This window comes from Ambystoma mexicanum, chromosome 3p (assembly GCF_040938575.1).
Source record: "Ambystoma mexicanum isolate Mex_15411 chromosome 3p, UKY_AmexF1_1, whole genome shotgun sequence".
Classification (NCBI taxonomy): domain Eukaryota; kingdom Metazoa; phylum Chordata; class Amphibia; order Caudata; family Ambystomatidae; genus Ambystoma; species Ambystoma mexicanum.
Genome location: NC_090925.1, coordinates 881,720,560 through 881,742,611, shown reverse-complemented (window position 1 = coordinate 881,742,611; position 22,052 = coordinate 881,720,560). Strand labels below are relative to the sequence as shown.

The window sequence follows — 22,052 nt, the reverse complement described above, 5'->3', positions numbered from 1 at the left end:
AGGCCTTCGACTTGGTCGAGTGGCCTTTTCTCTTCGAAGTTCTTCAGTGTTCGGTATTTGGTCCAACTTAATTTCGCTGGGTAAGACTGCTGTACACAGCCCCCAGAGCAGCAGTATGCACAAACGGTGTGATCTCGGAGTACATCTATCCCACATGAGGCACACACGAGGGCTGCCCCTTTTCTCCAATCGTATTCGCACTTGCAATGGAACCCATAGCCTGCCATATCCGCGAACTACACGCACACCTCTCCAACATATCACTATACGCAGACTATATCCTTTATGTAAAAACACCCCGGGCAGAACCTTATCCCCATAACTCAGATTTGGAGAACTATCTGGACTCAGAATTAACTGGAATAAGTCTGAGGTCCTCCCCGATTCCCAGTGTTCTGCAAGCGGATGCAGACGAAGACTTCCGCTGGTGCCCCCAGGGGATACGCTACCTAGGCATTATGGTCGCCACAAGGGTGGGCGACCTATATAAGGACAACTATATAAAAGCGATTGATACCTAAGAACAGAAGGTAGAATCTTGGATACTACTACCCATTTCCCAGGCCGCCCGTATAGCCCTAGCCAAAATGGTTATGCTACCTAAACTATTATACATCTTTAATAATGTGCCGATATGCGCCCTCCATCTCCCCCCCCCACTCTCTACCCTCTACTGGACTTGTGTTAGGAGTCCAATAATCCGCCTGGTATGGGCTGGAGGTCAAGCAAGGATAGCTTACGATACCCTCTCAGGTCACTATGAACACGGTGACCTGGAATACCCAGACCTACACCTATACTGCCTAGCAGCACAGGTCCAATATATAGCGGAGTGGAACCCCCCCCCACTGGCTCGACTCCCTGCACTCCCTCCTGGCAAAGGCAGTTGCCAGCCCGAACAAACAGATGGGAATGATCTGGGGCAACAGAGAGGCGGTCCCAGGATGAGAGATCCAGCCTATAGCTGTGACATGCAAAGCCTGGGAGAGGGTGAGCCAACTGCTGGGGACTGAGCCCTACTACCTTCCCGATCTACTGGTATACAAGATAGTTGGAATCCCACTCACACACTAAAGTTCTTTCCAGGCGCACTTTGTCACTGGGGGTACAGACCCTGGGAGACTTGGTACAGGGCGGTCAATTTGTTAAATGGGAAGAATTACAAAGTGAGACCACAACACCGTGACATTGCGCTTATATTACAGACTCGGGGAGATACTGAAAACTAAATGGCCCGACTTCCCACAGGCCCCAATCCCACACCCAGCCCAACAATATGCGATTAAGACACTATCCACCAGAAAACTAGCCTCGACAATCTATAGGCCGATTAGAAGTGGGAGGAAGGTGAAGAGCCAGCTATATAAAAACGCATGGGAGAACGTGTTGGAGGACCACCAAGTGAGGAACAATGGAAAACTGTATGCAAACCGGTCGTCTTTCCCTATACTGTCGATTCAGATTGATACATTTCAAATTCATACACCAAGTATACTATTCCCCTCTCATACTGAGCAGGATCGTCCCAGAGAGATCCCCCACCTGCAAAAGATGTGGCACAGAAACAGCAGACTTATCATGTAGCTTGGAATTGCCCAGTCTTTAGGACTATCTGGGAGAAGATCGAAGAGGCAATTACTGCAATGCTATCTCCGACACAAGTCTATTCACCGGAACTCTGGCTCCTGGCCCTGATCGTAGAAGGGTCCTGTACCGAAAAGAAACAGTTGGGAATGGCTAGATAGCTAGATACTGGGTATCGAGATCATGGGGGAAAAGCAGCCCTCCCATGTTTACGAGATGGTTTTAAACTACGAGTACACGTGAACAAAGGCAAACTAGATATGCCTCAACGCTATCACCCACTACTTGCCCATATAATTATTGACCCTCTTTTTTCGACAATACCACTCGGACACTGCTCAGGTTGTACAGTCTCCCGAGTTAACCTTGTAACAATCGATGTGTCGGGCCAATTGATATCTTGGCATTACTAGCATGGTTGAGATGAGACACTCATACGAGACATTTAAGAGACTACTCAATGTAGTGGTAACGGAAATCTACTGAAATGTAAATCCTTAAGTGAGAATGTTGTGTGCCGAGGGTGGGTAAGGGGGGAGATACGCTACGAGGGAACAAGTATGCGAGCCGTTTACTTTTTGTTAGAAAATCAATAAAGTTTTTTTTTTGAAGCAGGTTTCTCCCATTCATGCACAACAACAGCAGGGTGGCTGTCCTGAAAGGACAGCAGCCAGCCAATCAAAACTGGGTGCATTCAGGCATTCCTAAAGACAAAAAGGACAGGGGAATCGGGAACCTCCCTCGCTTCCTGCCCTTCCAGACACACTGGAGCCAGAGGTGGGTTTCAGTACTGAAGCCCACCAAATGCAAAGCGAACAAAGGGCTCCAACCTGGCTTGGCACGCAGAGTAAACCCCCAAGAAAGACCTCACAACTGGAAAATGGTGAAAAAAGACGACCAGGGCCATTTTGACAAAATGGTCACCCATGGGCGCTATATACTGCAGCTGAGGATTCAGCCGGAGGCATAAAAAAAGGTTACATGAGTAGGTAGGAAAAGGGGCTACTAGGTAATCCCCAGCACTCTAAAATGGTGTGTGCTAGACCTGCAAAGAGAAAACGGTAAGTAAAGTCAATTTCACTTTTCTTGTGTGAACTACTGTTCCCAAGAATAGTAAAGGTATTTAAACCTTATGAGAAATCTAAAGCATTTCTCTGTGACACTGCAGGTGCAGTGTGGGTCACCATACAAAAAGTAGATGCCTATGGAGTTTGTCAGACTGAAAACAAAGGAAACCCATCCATATCAGGTCAAAACACATGAGTGAGAAAAAGGACTTACTCACTCCAGGGTTAAAATTAAAAGTCCAAACGAGCTGGGGGGTGGGTGCTCTACGGTTGAAGGGAATTAGCACAGAAATTAGAATTCTCCCCAATGCCTCCCATGGGGCCGGTCCCTAGTCATGCCTAGCAGCTCCATAGTCGCACCAGAAACCTCTCCACTCCCATGTGCAGATCCCCACCCACTACATGCCTCCCCCCCGGCCATCCCAGACAACTCTCCCACATCACTTGCGACTGAGCTGAATTACCCAGGCCTCCTTCCTAACTCCCATCCCTCAACTAGACCTCTCTACCACCCCCACATGCTATCCATCCTCTCTTCCACGCCACCATGATCCTCACTTTGTATCCCTAAACTCAGTCTGTGCAATCCTAGCCAACACCCCAACGCTCAGCCACCCCTCTAACCCTCACACATGCCACAGAATCCCTTAAAATATAGACACCAAGCTACCCGGGCGCACTCCATACTACACAGTTCAACACCCGCTCTCTTCCAGACCCATGGCATCCCGCCCCACATATACCCTCACAGACTACCCAAAGCCACCCAGACCAGTGAAAGGTCTCTTAATTCACCTTGCTCCACTAGAAGTCAGTCACCAAACTCCCATCACCAACTGTAGAAGACGGTCACCAGATAGCTCCTTCTCCACAGGACACAAGTCGCAGCCCTGCATACCCTATCGCCGCCCCCCTCACGTCAGCATACACTTCTCGCCCCCCCTCAGAATAGGGTCTCCACTTCCAACCCCACCACACATACTCCCACCACTATTAACCAAGTCACCCACCATTACCAAGAGGACTCCCGACTTTGTGAGCACACAGACACCCCAACAAACAGCCACCAATGCCATCACCCCCTAATGGAGGCCTGAGCCACCCTGACACCCCCAGGAAACACCTCACCTTTTAGGATTTCTCGGCCACGATACCCACCCACTCCCACAGACCCTACTACACAGCACACACCAGTCATCCAGGGGACCTACCCAGCAAACTCCCCCCTTTCCCCAACCTTTTCGGCAACTAAACCAGCACCAGCCTTCTCCCAACCTTGCTTCTAAACCACCGTTTCCCATTCCACCTAGTAGCTCCCACTTCCCCCTCCGGTCTTCCCCCCCACCACTGAACAGTCAACCCTTCACAACAAACGCCCAACCTAGCAACAGACTTAAGTGCATCCAGATCAATGCCAGACCTGTTGCAAAAAAGTGCCACATCATTTACAATCCGATTTCATCTGAGGCGCCAATATCCTCTTCATCACTGAAACCTGGTTCTCGCAAGACTTGCAGCCCATTGCATACGAGGCCTTCCTTGCAGGGTACACTTTTTTGTGCACATCAGAACCAGCAGGGCAAGTGGTATTGCTATCCTGTACAAATCCTACCTCTCCCATTTCACGCTCGGAGGAACAAGCCTGCAACCCGGACTGCAAATACTTCCTAGTAAAATTTCTCCTCAACCACACAAAGCTTCCTGCACATATATAGACGCCAGGCTACAGCAGATACGTTGCAGAAAATCTTAGTGACTCTTTAGCAACCATCTTTTTCTCTCACCCATTCCACACTGTTAGGCAGAGTATGTATGCAGTACCCTTTGGGACCACTACACACAACTATGACTACAGGTGTGAGCAAACCAACCTTTGGTATAAGTCTGTACTACACACTACACAGTTGTGGTGGCGGAGCTGAGCAGCCAGGCTTATCTCAAGACGGAAATGGGAGCAGTAATGATGTTACACAGAGGTCTACAATCACAAGTGTTCAAATAAACTATTACACTTAAGGTTTCTTTGATAAATACTTATTAATGTATCTGTCAGTTATAAAACATTCATAAGAAGGAGGCAATTGTAAATACTTCAAGAGGAGTAAAAGGCAAAGGTTATTAGAACATGAAAGGTTACAGTTATTCAAGAGTCAATTCAATTCAGTAGGCTAGGCCTAAGTCAATGGGCTAAAGTCTTGGATAGGATAAAGCGGTTCTGGTAGTTCAATGGAAAAGTCTCTGCACAAGTTCTCAAAAGTAGTTTGTAAAAAGAAGAATCATATGCTGGGTCACAAGCTGATTAGGCCTGTGAGTTGTGAAAGTTTCAAGCACGAGGCAAGTACTCTCAGTCCGATTTCACAGTACCTTACAATGAAGAAAAAGATGCTGCCGATGACTTCTGTTCCTGCAGATCTCGCTGTTCCTGTGCCTCAGTCGTGGGGACAAGAGGGAGCCCCTTGGGGGAGTGAGGAGGGAGGAGGGGGGGTTCCTGCACTGCACCGGAACTGGTCAAAAAGCTCGCAACTGGCAAACTTCGATTCCAGTAGCTGTAGGTAAAGCACACCAACTGGTGTCCCTCTCCCTGATTATTCGGTTTCCTGGAGCACTCTGAGGAAAATAAAACCAGCTCAGAGATTGGTATCCAGGTGACTTACTGTCGAGTTGATTGGCCCCACCAACTCAAAGGGAGAAGTCGTCCTTGCAGGGCTTTTCTGTCGAGATGAACTTGGCGATTCAGACCTGCAGCAGGGCTTCACCGGGCAAACCAACGGTCCAGGAGTTGCAGCAGCCGTCCTCTTCAAGCTCGTCTTCAGTTCTTACGTTCCAGTGGTTGACTCTGCCTGCCAAGCCAAGAGACTCGCCTTTTATTCTTCAGTTCTCTCCCATTCATTACAGCCTAGCTGCCACTCACCCAGCAGGGTGGCTGTCCTTGCCGGACAGTCAGCGAGCCAATCACCACAGAGTGCATTTGGGTCTCCTAGGAGACTAAGCACAGGGAGTTTCAGGCACCTCCCTCACTTCCTGCCCACCCCAGACACTCGGGCACCAGAGGCGGTCTTCACTCCTGAAGCCCACCAAAGGTGAAGGAACAAAGGGACCAAACTAGGTTTGGGGCACGGAGACAAACTCTAGAAGGACCTTTCCACAAAATGGTGAAAAAAGAAGACCGGGACCTGTTCTTACACAGGGGGCTCGGACGCCATCTTGAAAAACATGGCTCCCACGATTTAACGTTAGCGGAGCTACGAACAGTTTGCAGTCGGGAAAAATGATGGTAGTTCCTTGTAAAACCACTGCCACCAACCATTCTGAGAGGAAATGGTAACCATTCGAATTCTACATGAGTATCTAGACACAGGGGATACTAAGTAACCCCTCCAGCACTCTATTGTAAGATAGGGTGTGCTGGGTCGGTCTAAGAATTTAAACGACTAGTAAAGTCAAATTTCACCTCACTTACTATGGGAAACAGTAGTGTATCCCAGAGAAGGTAGTTAAACCTTGGGAAAGCCTGAAAGGCTTCCCTGTGCCATTGCATTGAGGGTGCTGTGCGACACAAATGAAAAGATGATGCCTATGGAGTTGCTTAGACTGCACATCCAAAGAAAACACAGAGGTAAAACACACATCAAAATACACGAGAGAGAGTGGGAAAAAGGCTGACACTCTACAGGTAAAAAATAATCAAGTCCTCAAAATCCAACTAAGTTGCTGGGGGTCTCCAAGGTGAAGGGAAGTAGCAAATTTTTGAGAATTCTCCCTAACACACAATGATAGGAGATCTGGCTCAACGTCCCACATTACGCCATGATGCAAGCTCTTCTGAATAACCAGGAAACCCTTCAGCCGACAACTAATATCAAGACCTAAATACACTGCAGGCGATACCCTAGACGCAATGTTCAGGTCTCCTGAACTTCTGGCTTCAGAGCTGCAAGAAGCACGGAAACTGCTCCCCTGAACATCCGTGAAGACCTGCTCTCCAACCTTGACTCAACACCCCATGTGTCCTCATCCTGCTTGATCCCTCTTCTGCCTTTGACACCGTCAACCATGCCATCATGCTCACCCATCCATTGATAACCTGGGTATCAGTGGTCAGGCTCTGGCATGGCTGACCCCTTTCCTCTCTGACCGACCCTCCCAGGTCCAACTTGAGAACTTCCTCTCCGCTATCTACCTGTGGTGTCCCCCAGGGGACTAACCTCTCTACCTGGCTGTTCGACCAATACCAGACACTACTTTCCCACCAAATTGCAGCCGTTTGACCCAACTTTCAGTGCTATGCGGATGACAACCAGCTCATTTTCAGGCTACCTTCGGCCTCCTCTTCTCCTTCCCTCATCTCAGACTGTCTGCTATCCAGGAGTGGTGTGCCGCCAATGACCTCTGCCTTAATGCCAGTAAAACAGATTCACCTCATCACCACACCCGCTCCCTCCTTTCCTGTAGCGCTCTGGCCGGCCTCTTGGCCCTCCTCCTGCAAGGCTAAAAACCTTGGGGTCATCTTCGACTCTGCACTCTCCTTCTCTCCTCACATCTCCAAGAGGTCACACTACCAGCTGCACCTCCCCAGAGGTATTCTTCCTTTCCTATCCTTTCCCCAGAAGCTCACTGTCTCCAGAGCTTTGGTACTCTCTAGGCTGGATTACTGCAACAGCCTCTTTCTAAATCTTCCTGCCTCTACTCTCCACCCTTTGCAACTCATCCAGAACATGACTGCGTGACTTGTCCTTGGCCTCAAGCCCAGGGATCATATCTCTCCAGGTCTGAAATCTCTGCACTGGCTCCCAGTGGCTCAGAGGATTAAGTTCAAAACCCTATGCATTGTCCACAAGGCCTTCTGGGGCATGGGGCCTCAATACCTTCAACTCGCTCTTCCTAAATATGCCTTCGAGCTTTTCGCTCATCCGCCTCCAACTCCCTCAGGGTCAGTTGCTTCTCCGAGCAACGAGTTGGTGGTAGATCTCTTTCTTTGGCTGGGGCCTACCTCTGGAACAGCCTCCCTTAAACTTGAGGAGAACCATCTCCGGAAGCACCTCTAAACCTTTCTCTTTGCTTCTGCTTTTTCCCCTCTTCTCCCCTGCTGACCGCCTGGCTGTAATCGGTACTGCACTGGTTATCTGGACACCCTCTGATCTCGGGCTCAGGTCCCTCCACCACCAGTGTCACACACCTGCACTGCCCACCTGGCAACACCCGCACTTGGGGACGGTTTCTGTATCCCTACAGTCCCCCTAGCAGCCCCTGCCACCTGATGTCTGCACTTAACTATGCACTTGCCAGATGCTGGCCTTACTTTTACTTATTATTTACTCCATTGTACTGCAGTATCCCACCCCCTTCCCACGCACTTGCGCGATCTGAATGACTACCTGGCCTAGTAGGATGGTTGTCTTGTCTTCCCTTAGTTACCCCTCCCTTGCCTCGTCGCGCCTTGAAACACTTGTGTATAGGCGCATTATAAATGCCATATCATACATCGCCCCTCTTTCACCTCACCCATTTATAAAGCACCACATGCCCATGAGAAGAGCGCACATAACAGACAAACAGGGTCAAGAGTATCAGTTGGGTCGGTAAACCAGGCGGAGCAGGCAGGACGGTACCAAAATTAACCTGGGTCGAGATTGAACAGGTAGGTTTTAATTTGCTTCTTAAATAGTACCAGACTGTTAGTCAGGCTGTTAGGCAAAGTTTGCATGCAGTACCCTCTGGGAACACTACAAACAACTGACTACAGGTATAGGAAACCCAACCCTTGGTATAGGCTTGTACTACACAGTTTTGGTAGCGTGTTGAGCAGCCAGGCTTATCTCAAGAGGGGTCAATGTGAGCAGTAGGGGAGTAACAGATATTCACAGTGACAAGTATTAAAATAAACACTTAAACACAAGGTTTCTTGAATAAACAATTATTAATTTGTCAGTTAGCATACGCCTTCTTCAGAAGGGAGTAATATAATAGCAACACACAAATACACTTCAATGCTATACACTCAGTTTCTAAATCAGTAACAACCCTTTTGTGATGGCCCACAGAAAAAACCTACAGGGTGCTGGGGACATTCATATCTTACTGTATACATTTAGAATACAGTTAGAAGTTGGTAAAAGGAAAAAGGTTATTAGAACAACAAGAGACCACAAATATTCTTAAGCAGGGCAATACTTCTGGATCCCCACAGCAGAGTCATTCAGTATAACAGATTAGGCCAAAGCAATGGGCAAAGGTCTTATAGGATGAAGCACCTCTGGTAAGTAGAAAAGTCTTTGCACAATGTTTAAGAAGTCTTTGAAGAAAAGAAGAATCAAATGTAGGGCCACAAACCGTTAGACTTGTGAGTGGTAGAAGATGCAAGCAACTCTACAACAAGAGGTAATTTCTCTCATACTACGTACAGTACCTTTGAATGGAAGAAAAAGTGCAGATGATGACTTCTGTTCCTGTGCAGCTCTGCAGATCTCACTGTTCCTGGGCCTCAGTCGTGGGGGACAAGTGGGAGTACTTCTGGGGACTCCTACTCTGCAATGGGAAGGTCAATGCTCGCAACCAGTAATCTTCAAATCAGTGTTTCAGCTCCTTGCGTCTACCACAAATAGCAACACTACTGTTTCTGGCTGTCGAGATGGACTTTCCTTGCTTCTGGGGTCCTGCACTGTGTTGAGGGGGCTTATGCTCGGTCAGTCTGCTTCCTGGGAGTCCAGAGGATCTTTCTGGAGCTCTAGCAACGCACACAATCTGGTGTTCCTCTCCCTGGCTATACGGATTCCAGCAGCAACTCAGTGGAAATTCAACCAACTCTGGCTTACTTTGGAATGATTGCTCCCACCAACTCAAGGGGCTTCTCTGTCGATACAGATTTGGAGTTTCAGCACAGCAGCAGGGCTTCACCGGGCAAACCAACAATCTAGGAGTTGCAGCAGGTGTCCGCCTCAAATTCTTCTTCAGTTCCTTCGTCCAGTGGTTGACTGCCTTCCAAGCCAAAAGGCTCGCCTTTTATTCAGTTCTCTCCCATTCATTGCAGCCTAGTGGTCGGTCCTTGCCAGACAGTCAGCCGGCCAATCACTACAGAGTGAATTTGGGTCTCCTAGGAGACCAAGCACAGGGAGTCGGGCACCTCCCCCACTTCCTGCCTACCCCAGACACCCTGGATCCAGAGGCAGGCTTCATTCGTGAATCCCGCCAAAGTCAATTTCTCTTCACTGATCACATGATTGGGGGTTGATAAGGTGGCATCTATAGAGGGGTTAAGCCAAGTTTCGGTTAGGGCGAACAGGTTGGGCCTCATTCAGACAGATAGTATGCCACTTCAGCTACATTTGTCTAGACAGACCATGCAGCCATCTTCCCTCCCTCGATTGTAGACCCTCCAGCCTCCCCGAAACTGATGTTGCATATTCCCTACTTGCCTCCCTACCACCCAAATCAGGTCAGATCTCCATCCATCACTTTGATTGATGTCTCTCAAAAGCTCTTAGCCCACTCACCCCAATCAGATGCTTCAACAGACAGGGCCTCTCCCCCAGATGGTTCACCTAGGCTCTGAAATCCCAGAGCCACATCCTAGAATGCAGATCGCGTTTAGACCCGTCACCGCAGAATAGAATATCCTACACCTAGCAGCTCAAAGTCTACCGGGTAGAAATATGCAAGGCGAAAAATTCCTATTGGAATAGAATCACCAATGCCCCCAAAACCTGTAGGGAACTCTGCAAGCTTATCTCCGATTCAAGGCCCCTGTATGCACCACCTCTTCCCCCATCCACTCACACTTCCACAACGTAGCCCTGGAAAGAAAGAAACCTTGCCATTGTCACTAAAATAGCAATGCTCACATGGCACTCTCCAGCATCCATGACCAGGTTTTCAGATCCGCTCTTCTCTTCCTCTCCCATCTACCACCCTGACTTTTCTATTTAAGAAACTAACAGCCGCTCCTCAGGTTCCCCCGAGACCCCTGTCCACCAACTCTTCAAAAAGAAATCTCAATCTTCAACATGTGCAGCCAACATCGAAAGACCAATTATGAACTCATCTCACCTCAGGCACCTTCCCAGCAGAATTCAAAACCGTATACATCAAGCCCCTGCTCAAAAAGCCCACCATCGACCCACTTCTACCGACCAACTACAGACCTACCTGAAACAACCAATTCATATAAATCGACCAAACAGCCTACACCCAGCTTTGCCTTTTCACAGAAACCAACCACCTCCTTGACCCCGCCCAATCCGGCTTCAAACCCCTACAAAGTACTGAATTGTGTCTAGTCTCCATTTGGAATGATCTCAAAAGAACGTCAGAATAGGAAGGTTGTCCTGCACTAATTCTCCTTGACCTCTCAGTAGCGTTCAACACCAATGACCACCACACCCTCACAGGACAGACTACCCTCTTGGCATCAGGGAAGCAGCCCTGAAGTGGATTTCCTCCTTTCTCTTCAACAGACCCCAACTAATACCCATGCCTCCCTTATTCTCAACTCCCTGCCTCGTTAGACACAAGAGTGCCACGTGACGCCTCTCTCCCCACTACTTAAACTCTACCCGAGCCCTCTTCCCGCTTTCAGCCGCTCATACGGCCAGTCTTGCTACAACTATGCAGATGACACCCAAAGTCTTCAAGATCCCAAAGGGCCCTTCTTCCACCTCCTGCGTTCTCTTATCATCCCTCACAGAAATAGACCACTGGATGACTGCTAACGACATTCTCAATCCCAGAAAAACTGAGATCATGATCTGCGGGAAGACTGCCCTCTTCCCACAACCAACCCCATGGCCGCATGCACTAGGCCCCCCACCGCCCTTCCACAACGAAAAAATCTTGGATGCATTATGGACTCAGACCTGCCACCATCATATTGCATCAACGCAGTGACAAAAAAAACCAGCAACCTACACTTATTCACTCACCGACAAATGTGCCCCCATCTGGCCTGCCCACACTGTTGCCACAATTGTGGCCATCGTCCTCTTGTAGACTAGGCCAACACCCTATACCTGGGGGCCCCCGCATCACAACTTGAAGGTATGCAGGGACTATGTTGAAGGAAAAAATAAATAAATAAAAAATAAATGAAGGAAATAATACCAACAAAATTAATATATATGGGGTGGGGGTATGGGGGCTACAGGGGGTGAGCCCACCCCCACAACCTACAAAACTAAGTTTCCTCCTTGGTATTATTTCATTCATTTTACGTTTGAATCACACGTAACCAACTTAGATAACTTAAACCGTTACAAAACACTGCAGCAAAGCTCCATCTTGACCTAGGCCAGAGATTTTCAAATTGTGGTTTGCGGAAGAGAAGGCAAGAACCGAGTCAGAAATGTAAAAAAATAAATTAAAATAAAAGAATGAAAAAGCATTGTAGGGGGTGCGCTGGGCAGGTGCGGCTCGTCCATAACGAGCGAGAGGGCGTCGGCCCAGTGGCCCCCTCACCCATTATGGAGGAACCAGCCAAGTGAAACACTGAGCGCTCCCTCAACTGCTTTTTTTCCAGCTGAGATCCTGGGCTAGCTTTAACTCCCTTTGACAGGTCAGTTCCCCAGCCGAACATGCTCAGTGAGCCATGCAAGGCTGAGGGCACTTACTTCGCCAGCCTTGCATAGCTGATCTGAAACGCTGGCTGGGGAACTGCATGTCTGTATGTGCGAGGGGGAGCTCCCGCGCCTCCTCGCACATACAGACAGCAGGATGGAGCAGGGCCTTTCAGCGCACACACTCAGAACCCTGAACGGGTGTGCAGGCACAAGGAACCTCTTGCTTCCCGAATCATGATGCAGGAGCGGAAACTTCAGGACTAGGGCAGAACGTGCGTTTCTGTATGTGTGTATGCTTGGGTTACGAATGTGTGAATGATAAGAGTGCTTGTCCATGGAGCTGGTTTTGGTGAACAACCCCCCTACCCACCTGCCAAAATCAGCTCCCCTGAGGCGCCCTTTTACTGGACATCAGAGATTTCCAGTAAAAAAAAAAATAATAATAATTATATTTCATGCCTGCCCCCTGTATCCGTCCCAGCGCCAACTGCAAACAGTTTAGCTTTTTACCAATGTCTTTTAAGAGTATGCTCTAAAATGCAACATTTTAACTCATTATTTTAAATATTCCTGGGGGAGACCTTCACCCCCGATTGGCTCAGGCTCCCGCACTACGCTCGGTTGCTGTGGCATAAACGAGGGAAATATTTATGCCCCTCCACTTAAAAAAGATTTACCAGCCACCACTTGCTCTGGGTCTGTGCTGAGAGTGCTGTGGGGTGCACCCATGGCATAGTAGCGGGAGCAAGATGGGGAGAGTCCAGGGTCTGGTCAGGTTAGAAGAGCCCACAGACTGGGCTACGAGTGAGATGAGGGAGCACAGAGACTGATGGGTGCAGGTGGGAGAGTTCAGGCACTATACTGGGAGTAGGGTGTGGTTACTGCACAATAGTTAATAGCAATTTGGACTTCCTGTCCATTTGCCATTTTTGGTGGGTCGACCTGCCCACATTTTGCTCAGGGGGGGGGGGGGGGGGGGGGGGGGGGGGGAAACCAGGCCAAACAAGTTTGAAGACTACTTCCCTAGAGAACACATCACACCCGTCTCCTTCACTGGCTAAAGATCGGACGATGATCCACCTTCGAGGCAATGCGCATCAACCACCGAGCACTGCACAACACAGAACCAGAATATCTGCAACACAAAATCACAACCTACAGGCCCATCAGAAACCAGAGATCCGGCACAGCTCTCAACAACATCATCATCGCCATCATCCTCCTCCTCCTCCTCCTTCGCAAAAATCAATCAGAATTCGGGGTGGATCCTTCCGCCTCAGTCCAAGCTCCCACTAACTGGAATTCCATTTAATTTATCATCCGGTGCAGATATGATATATGGCATTTATAACGCGAAGTGTTTCAAGGCGCGATGAGGCATGGGAGGGGGAACAGAGGGGAGACAGAGTACTATCCCAGGTGACATTGATATCGTACAAGTGCAGGGGAGGGGGCAGTGCAGTACATAAAAGAACCGTAAAAAATAAAATAAAGACAAATAAAAAGTGCGACCAGCTGGTGGCAAGGGTAAGGACAGACATCAGGTATCAAGTGCTGGTAGGGGGCTGTAGGGATACAGAAACAGTCCCCGAGTACAGGGTTGCCGGGGGGCAGTGCAGGTGTGCAACTGGCAGGGAGGGGACCTGGGCCCGAGATCAGAGGGTAGCCAGGTAAACCAGTGCAGTTTCAACCAGGAGATGAGCAGAGGAGAGAAAGCAGAAGCAAACCGGAGGTGGTTCTCCTCAAGTTTCAGAGAGGCTGTTCCAGAGGGAGGCCCCAGCAGAGGAACGATCTAGAGGAACACCTCGCTTTATGGAAGACTTTCAAGACATGGCTGTTCCCTTCTGTATCCCGACTGACCTGGTCCACCCCCTGAGTGAACTATCACCCCCAGAAAGGAATGTGTAGCCACCCAGTGAGTGACCCGAGATAACAAGGTGGAACATAGGCTGCACAGATACGATTCCAGTCAAACCTTACGATACGATCTGCATAACCTCATGGTAACTAGATATCAACCTTGCTTCACTGTATAGCACACCATCACAGTGGAACTTAACTTTATCCCTCCCGGAGCACAGCCACCCGCATACATCTGCAATAAATCACTACCCAACTTCACAAAACACAAACGCACCACCACCAGCAGAAGCAGAGTCGACAAAAAACAATTGAGTCTAGCTATGCACATAGTAACCTGACTGCCTACTCTACTGTCAACACCCATCCGCTATCCATATCTCCATGGGTCGTTATCATGGACTCCCCTACCTACCTTTGTGCTGGCTAAAAACACACACATTCTAGAATCCTCCTTCACATCTCACATCTCGGTCCTCCAAAAGCATTTATCCCACAACAGTTTGAGGCTATACCAACAGCAGTAGGTGCTATGCAAATGCAACATAAAATAACACTACTGGTAAAAGCGTCTAGCCAATAACCAAATACATAAATAAATTAAAAGCACACAGACCAAACTTATACCAGAACACAGCTGGGGTTGCAAGTGCTCCCATTCAGACTTACTGCACTATGCGACAAGTCCAAGGCTCATTTTCATGTGGCCGATTGCTATGATCTTTTAAGAAGTGAAGCCTTTGTCTGCTGACATTTGCATTACTGGGGTCTGCTTCTTTTCAAATTTTACAGGACTTTCACCTCTGGTGACCACAGCCTTGCCGACCACGTACCAAAAAATGCATCCGATAGCCCACCTCATCGGTCGACAAGAAAAGTGATCAAAGTACATGTAATCTTACTGTCAAGTTATTGGTGGGGAGCCAGTTAAAATCAAATTTCTGTATCATTTAGTTCATTTCAAGCACACGTTTTTGCTCCATAACTACAAGTATTAACAACGTATCAATGTGTCAAAGTCAACGATAGTGAACACAAGATTCGAACACTTTTTTTGGCCAAGATCGCAAGGCATCCACTGCAATCACACCGCATCCCGACCGCAATTAAAATGCAACTCAAAAGTACAACGCAATACAGACTGCCACTGGGGCTCATTTTAAATGAGCAAGTTACATAAATGAATGGCATAAAAGCCTTATGTTAGGCTTTCATTCCCATCCAGGCTCATTTTCATTTATTTGTATGGAGGAAAGGTGGGGCGGATCTTAACGTACGTTTTCGCCACTCCCTTCCTATTTGCCATACAAATACACCATAATCCGTGCCAGCATGCATTGTCATGCTTGCACACATACTGTGGATTCAACTCTATAGGAATTTGTTGTAAACTGCTTATTATGATCTCCAGATCACACGGACCCAACTCGGGAACTTCGGGGTGACAAAGGGCGGCGTAAAAGCGCGTATGCCTCATTTGTACACTCTCTTTTTGCACCCAATGCGTTCGCCTGTCAAACTAATGACAACTCATGGTCAACTGAGGAACTGTCAGTTCCATTGAGGTAAATAAATACTTATCTTTATAGTTTAACGTGTAAATCGAAATGAACTGTGCTCGACTTTGATTCTAAGGAGTGTCCTGGATGTGGCTGGTTCACAGTGCAAGTGTTGGCAGTGAGTATGCAAATTATAATTTATGTCCACTGTGAAAACATGGCTCCTATGGGTTGCACCGTTCGCAGAGTGGACGATGAAATTAAGAAAATAGTAATGTTTTCACCGAAAAGCCTAATCATACTATTTGTGCATGGCGATGAAGCTGCCTTGGTTAAATTGTGGCATGTCTCTGTTTTTCAAGTTTAAAAAAATAAATACATCTCATCCTAAAAGAAATAGCGCACAGGCAAAGTCGCGACTGAGGCTGCTCAGTCTACAGCTCTTCCACATAACCCTATCTTTACTCTTCACGTCACGTTCCCCTACTCCCCTGCTTCCCACGCCTCCCGCCGTCACGCGTTAAAACCAATAGACGGGATATCTTTAGCCCCATACCTTTCAAGAACCCGGTCGCCCACCTACGTTCCCGTGGTTCTCTCTTATTCCAACGACCACGCGCGGCGAAAAGAAGAGCTCAGAAGCCTGATAACGTGAACTGCACACGCGCAGCTGCTTCCGGCATAAAATGGCGACGCGGATTCTGGCCACTGGCAAGCCGGGAGTTAAAGTTCAGAATCGAAAGAGGCAGAACACACCCAACTGCCATCAAAGAGCATATAGACCACAACGTCCAGAAACATGAGCGCGCATTGCAACGTAAAACTGGCGCCACGCATTGCCTTCTGGGAGAAGTAGTTTGTTCGCCGTTTGAGTAAGCAACCTGTTAACACTCAGACATACAAAGTTATAGAAGATAGCGGTTTTAATCAACATGATTTTCTTTACTGTACCTAACGCAGTCTTTAGTATAGACACACACTGCTCGATATTTATAATACAAATAGTACTGAACATTATATAGACCACAAGACTATATGATTGACCCTGAAAACGAGGAAACAACACAAAAAACAGATATTTGTTATAATCCACGTGTGGGTTCATCCTTCTATCAGACATAACACATAATCACTTTTCTTTACTGAACTGCCAGCAATGGAGCAGCAAAGATATGTAGTAAAGGGTTAACTTGGGGGGAAGGTGGGAGCACTCAGAACGACGTGGTCGCAGGTGCTTTGGTACTTCATCAACAGTCTATACATTTGGCATTACCTGTAATCTTAATTACTCCTAATCGGCGCTTTGATGCCTCGGCCTCTGCCTACACAAGAAACCATAGTCCTACTCTTCCATGTGCCAATAGGGGTAGGAGCCGAATATGGCATTTGACACGTGCCACTGCATGTCACTGCTACAAGTGACACATTCCCTTGCTGGTTGTTATGTCTTGAGTTACCCTTGTTACATACTTGCCAACCCTACTGATTTAGGCAGTAGGCTACTGCTTTTTTAAGCAGTCCTGCTGCCTACAGATCTGGATGACAGATCCTATGGCTTTTTACAGTGGCAGGTAATTTATGTGACTCTAAGGCAATTAATCTGTGCGGTGGGCGGGTAAGTGTTACATTTGAGTGATGGGCTCAGATCAATCCACTGACCTGACAGCTACATGACTCTGCCCTGCAATCTTGCTGGGACAGACCTTAGGTGAACCACCAGTGAAGGCAAGTGGCAGAGCATACCACCATTACACAGTATCTCACTATCAGACTAAGGAGGGTATCAGTATCCATGATTGTTCAGTGTTCAACCTGCACTGCAGGAATAAATATGTACTGCCCGGGCTGCTGCTACAGAGAAGTGGCAAACTTTGCCTACCAGTTCTGTGTGATTATTTTCTGTGAAGTTAGGTAATTGAATTTGGTGTTAATTTACCATTCACAAATATACATTTGAGCATCTTTCCTTCCATGTTGTGCTGTTTGATGGGTTGTGGATTTTAGAATGCTCCAATGTATGTTTTCTAATTTCCTGTGATGTCATTGCTATGCTAAGTATTATTGATGAAACTTGAAAAATCTTCATCTTTTTGGTCACAGAATGTTGCAAGTATGTTGTTATAGCTCCCTGTAATCATACATCAGATAGAATGCATCAGGTTCTGTGTTCATGTACCACATTCCACAATAGAGTGTGTTAGGTATTATTAGAGTGTTTGTGTTAAAATGTTGACTGTTATTGTGTGGAGTCAGTGGGGGTCATTCCGAGGTTGGAGGTAAGGAATTACCGGCACCGGTAAGGGTGCCGATGCCGGTAATCCCTTACCTCCGTATTCCGAGGTCCCTTTGCGGGTCCTTCCTTACCTCCAGCTTTTAGCAGGAGATAAGTACGGGACCCGCAAAGGTACTTCGGAGGTAAATTACGGTACTGTAATTTACAGTGCCATAATTACCTCCTTCCAAATTCCCATTGAGCCCTATAGGGCAGAAATGGGAATGGGGAAGGGCAAAAGGTGAATGGGAAATTACCGGTCCCTCCTACCCTGGAATGGACTGGTAATTACTCCATTCACCATGCCGTATTTGGGACGGTTTCTGAGGCAACCATGGAGCTAATTACTCCATGGTTAGCTCCAAACCCAGAATGAGGCCCAGTAGCACAGGCTGCGGCTCTGTGGTCTTCAATAAAGGAGCTTATTCAACATACCAAGTGCCATCTTTTCAGTGGTGACGAGGATGCAGGTGTTTTGAAGCCCACGGAGCACAGGGCAGCAGCTGCACAGAAGGCTGCAGGACCAAGAGTACAGCTGCAACGAAACAACGGAAAAAAAGGAAACATAATAAGTGAAGGGGTGGTCCCAGGTCCCAGCGGGCAAAAAGCGCCTGGGAATCTTTGCCCACAAGGGAGGTACGCGGCAAGGGAACAGAAATTGGTTGCACGCAAAAGGATATAGCGTGCGACTCAACGGGCACATGGCCCAATCAGAGGAAAGGACCATAGCGTGTGCCGCGCATGCGCACGCAAGCAAAGGAAACAAAATAATAAACATTGTTAAGGAAACAGAGATCCCCGAAGGGATGCACAAAGCATCGGAAGGTGGAAAATAAACACAGCAGAGAGCGTGGTGATTACTAGGCAGCAAATCTGTTGCACAGTAGTACAGAGATCACTAGCAGCAATATCAGAACAAACACCAGAGTGAAATAAACATTAAGGAAGCACAACAAAAGAAACAATGAATAAGCACAATGGCAATGGCCACAGCAAGTATCCCACCATCCTTCCTAGCATAACCAGGAAATACCCCAATAAGGTGGGAAAGGTGGAAAAGAATGTTTGACACTTACCTGTTTAAAATGGGGGAGACAAATTTGTCCCTGCAAGGAAACATGCTTTATTACTACAGAACTCGGGTATCACTACATATTATCCCCACCAAAAATATCGCCTGGAACGGCCATTTTTTTTTTTAGGAGAGTGGGTTGCAGGGGTGTCCCTCGCTCCTTTAAAACTAATGCAGGGATAGCAGGGGTGTCCCCCACAGATTCCATGCCTTAATATCGCCGCAATAATATGGTGATATTTTTGTATGGCGATATTTCTTTGCGGAGATATTAACACATGGAACCACAAATTGGGAATTGAAGGACATTGTGTATTTGAAGGCCTATCAGAACCCACAAGCAAAGGTCCTGGTGATTTGGATTACTTCACCAAAGCAGTCAGGATGTTACAAGAACCTATGAGCCTAAAAATAATATAACATTCGAGAGGCATACATTTTTTCAAAGACGACAAGAATCTGCAGAACCAGTGGAGTGTTATGTGGCTGCCTTACGCACTCTTAGTCAACTTTGGACAATTGACAAATTCTTTAATTAGCGATCAATTGGTGAGATGCACAAACAATGTCAAAATTCAAGAGAAATTATTGGCAAATGATCTGTCACTTGAACAAGCAGTGGAGCTTACTCGCAGCATCAAACAGACTGCTCACCACATAAGAGATATGGAAGTTGAGCAAGGAGGGAACGAGATTTGTGCTCTGAGAAACAAAAGGAGCAACAAAGGAAAGAAGGAATTACGTTGTTTAAAATGGACAATTATCTCTGGTGAAACCTTCATGACTGTCATGGGCGGAAGAGTACAAGACCTTCTGGGACATGAAATTCGACCACATGGTTATGGAGAAGTTGAAATAGGAATGTTGGGGAAATGTAATGCTGAGATAGAATATAAAGGCCGTAGTTGCATGGCATAAGTGTTTGTAGCAGAAAAATGATCGCCCTGTTAGGGTGGGATGAACAAGCAAACCTGGGTATTCGAATTCAAGTAAATTCACATGAACCAATAGCAATTGGAGTTGGGAGAACTCAAAGATGTTGAACACTGCATAAGACTGAAAGCCAACGCCAAACCAGTAACACACAAAGTATGTCCTGTACCTCACCACTTGCGAGAGAAACTAAAAGAAGAATTGGACACGTTACTACAAAAAGGCGTTATTGAAAAGGTAGAAGCAACAGAATGGTTGTTCACAGTGGTGTTGGTAGCCAAGCAAAATGGGAATTTGAGACTGTGTGGATCTCAGGGATTTGAACAAAAAGATTCTAGTGGATCGACATCCCCTGCCAGTGATTTCAGAGGCTTTAGCTCTTTTAGAGGATGCTAAGGAATTTATAATGATTGATCTTTCTGCAGCGTATCACCAGGTTCCATTAGCACAATCTTGCCAAGATCTTACATCGTTTATTACACATGAAGGAACCTCCAAGTACTGCAGGATGCCCTTTGGTTTGGCTTCAGCGACCTCTGTCTTCAAGAGGGCAATGGAGAAGGTCCTTGAGGGTGTAAAGAACATCATTATATTCCAGGATGACATTTTGGTATGCGCACCATTGGTGGAAGAACATGACAAGAGGGGGAGAGAAGTACTACAGAAACTGAAAGAGGCAGGATTAACAGTACAGAGAAGAAAATGCAAAATCTGAGTGCAAATTGTGGAATATTTGGGATATAACATTTCGGTTCAAGGGATCAATCCAAAGCACAGTCTGGTTGAGGCAATCAGGTCGACTCCAGAACCCAGGGACAAGGAACAATTGCGTTAGTTCCTGGGATTATCAGAGTATTACCACAAATTTGTTGAAAATTTTGCAATTTTGTCCACACCCTTCAGGTTGTTACTAGAAAAAGGGGTGAAGTTTACATGGGGTAAAGAGTATGATGTAGCATTTGAAAAAAATCAAAGGAAATCTATCTAATGCTCCTTCGTTGGGAACATTTTCAGTTAAAAGTAAAACATTCCTGAATGTTGATGCCAGCATTTTAAGATAAGGCACCTCATTAACCCAAAGGGATGCAAGTGGGGAGGAATGAGTTGTAGCGTTTGCCTCTCTGCCTTTGAGAGGTTCAGAGGCTAATTACTCCGTTGTGGAGAGGGAAACACTAGCGGTATTCTGGGGAATACTACACCTTACATTTTTCCTTTGGGGTCAAAAATGTGTGGTACGGCCTGACCACAAACTATTAGTGCAGATGATGGCCAACATGAGATGGAGTAAAGTGTCTCCGAGGATATAAAGATGGTTGTCAGGTCTGCAAGGATATGGTTTCTGTGTCTGTTATCTCCCGGGTAAGAGAAATTCAGTAGAAGATTGCCTTTTGAGAATGCCTGTAGAGTCAGTGGTGCAAGAAAAATGTCCTAGGGCCTGATTCATAGAAGTTTTATAATGGCGCAATCCCATAGGAAAACGTTCTGTGAATCAGCCCCTTAATGTGTATGAGTCAGTGATGGCGAGTATTGAGGAAGGAGCAATATGTGAAGATGAATGGGAAAATGCGATGGAAAATGACATTGTATTGAAATCAGTTATACAGTGGACGGTTATTGAATGGCCTGACACAGAGGTGTTAAATAGGAAGTTTGAACCTTTGTTCGAAGTGAAAGATGTATTATCCTAGGTAGGAACTAAAATAAGGAGGGGAGTGAAATGTGTGCCTCCAGAAAATATTAGGAAAAGCTTGATCAAACTGGCACATCAAGGTCATTTAGGAATAAATGGCACAAAAAGGAGATTACAACAAAGCTATTGGTGGCCAGTCATGGACAGGTTAATTGAAAAGGAAGTAAGTGACTGTGTAGAGTGTGCTTTGAGTGACAAAAGCAAGGTTGTGCAGGAGACCCCTTTAATTCCAGTAGAAGTACCGCCCCAACCTTGGCAACGAGTGGCAGTGGATATTATGGGTCCCATTCAGGGTTTGGGGGAAGATACCACATTTTGTGTTTGTGATGGTAGATTACTACTCCAAATGGGTGGAGTGGACAGGTGTGATAGAGGCCACCACAAGCGAACTAATCAGATTCTTAGAAAATATTTTCTTTAGAGAGGGGTTTCCAAGTACACTGGTGACAGATAATGCAGGGCAATTTACATCTGAAATGATGAGGACATTTTTTTGTGTGAATACAGTATTAAACATGTGAAGACGA

General features: G+C 46.9%; 1 protein-coding gene across 1 annotated transcript in view; it reads right to left on the bottom strand.

Annotated features, from left to right (window-relative positions):
* The window catches only part of EIF3CL (eukaryotic translation initiation factor 3 subunit C like), a 384,931-nt gene extending 368,685 nt beyond the window's left edge, over positions 1 to 16,246 (bottom strand). The window contains exon 1 of the mRNA XM_069652105.1: positions 16,115 to 16,246. The gene's annotated coding sequence lies outside the window, so the exon portion shown is untranslated. The remainder of the gene's footprint in view (positions 1 to 16,114) is intronic.
* Between the last annotated feature and the right edge of the window lie 5,806 nt (positions 16,247 to 22,052).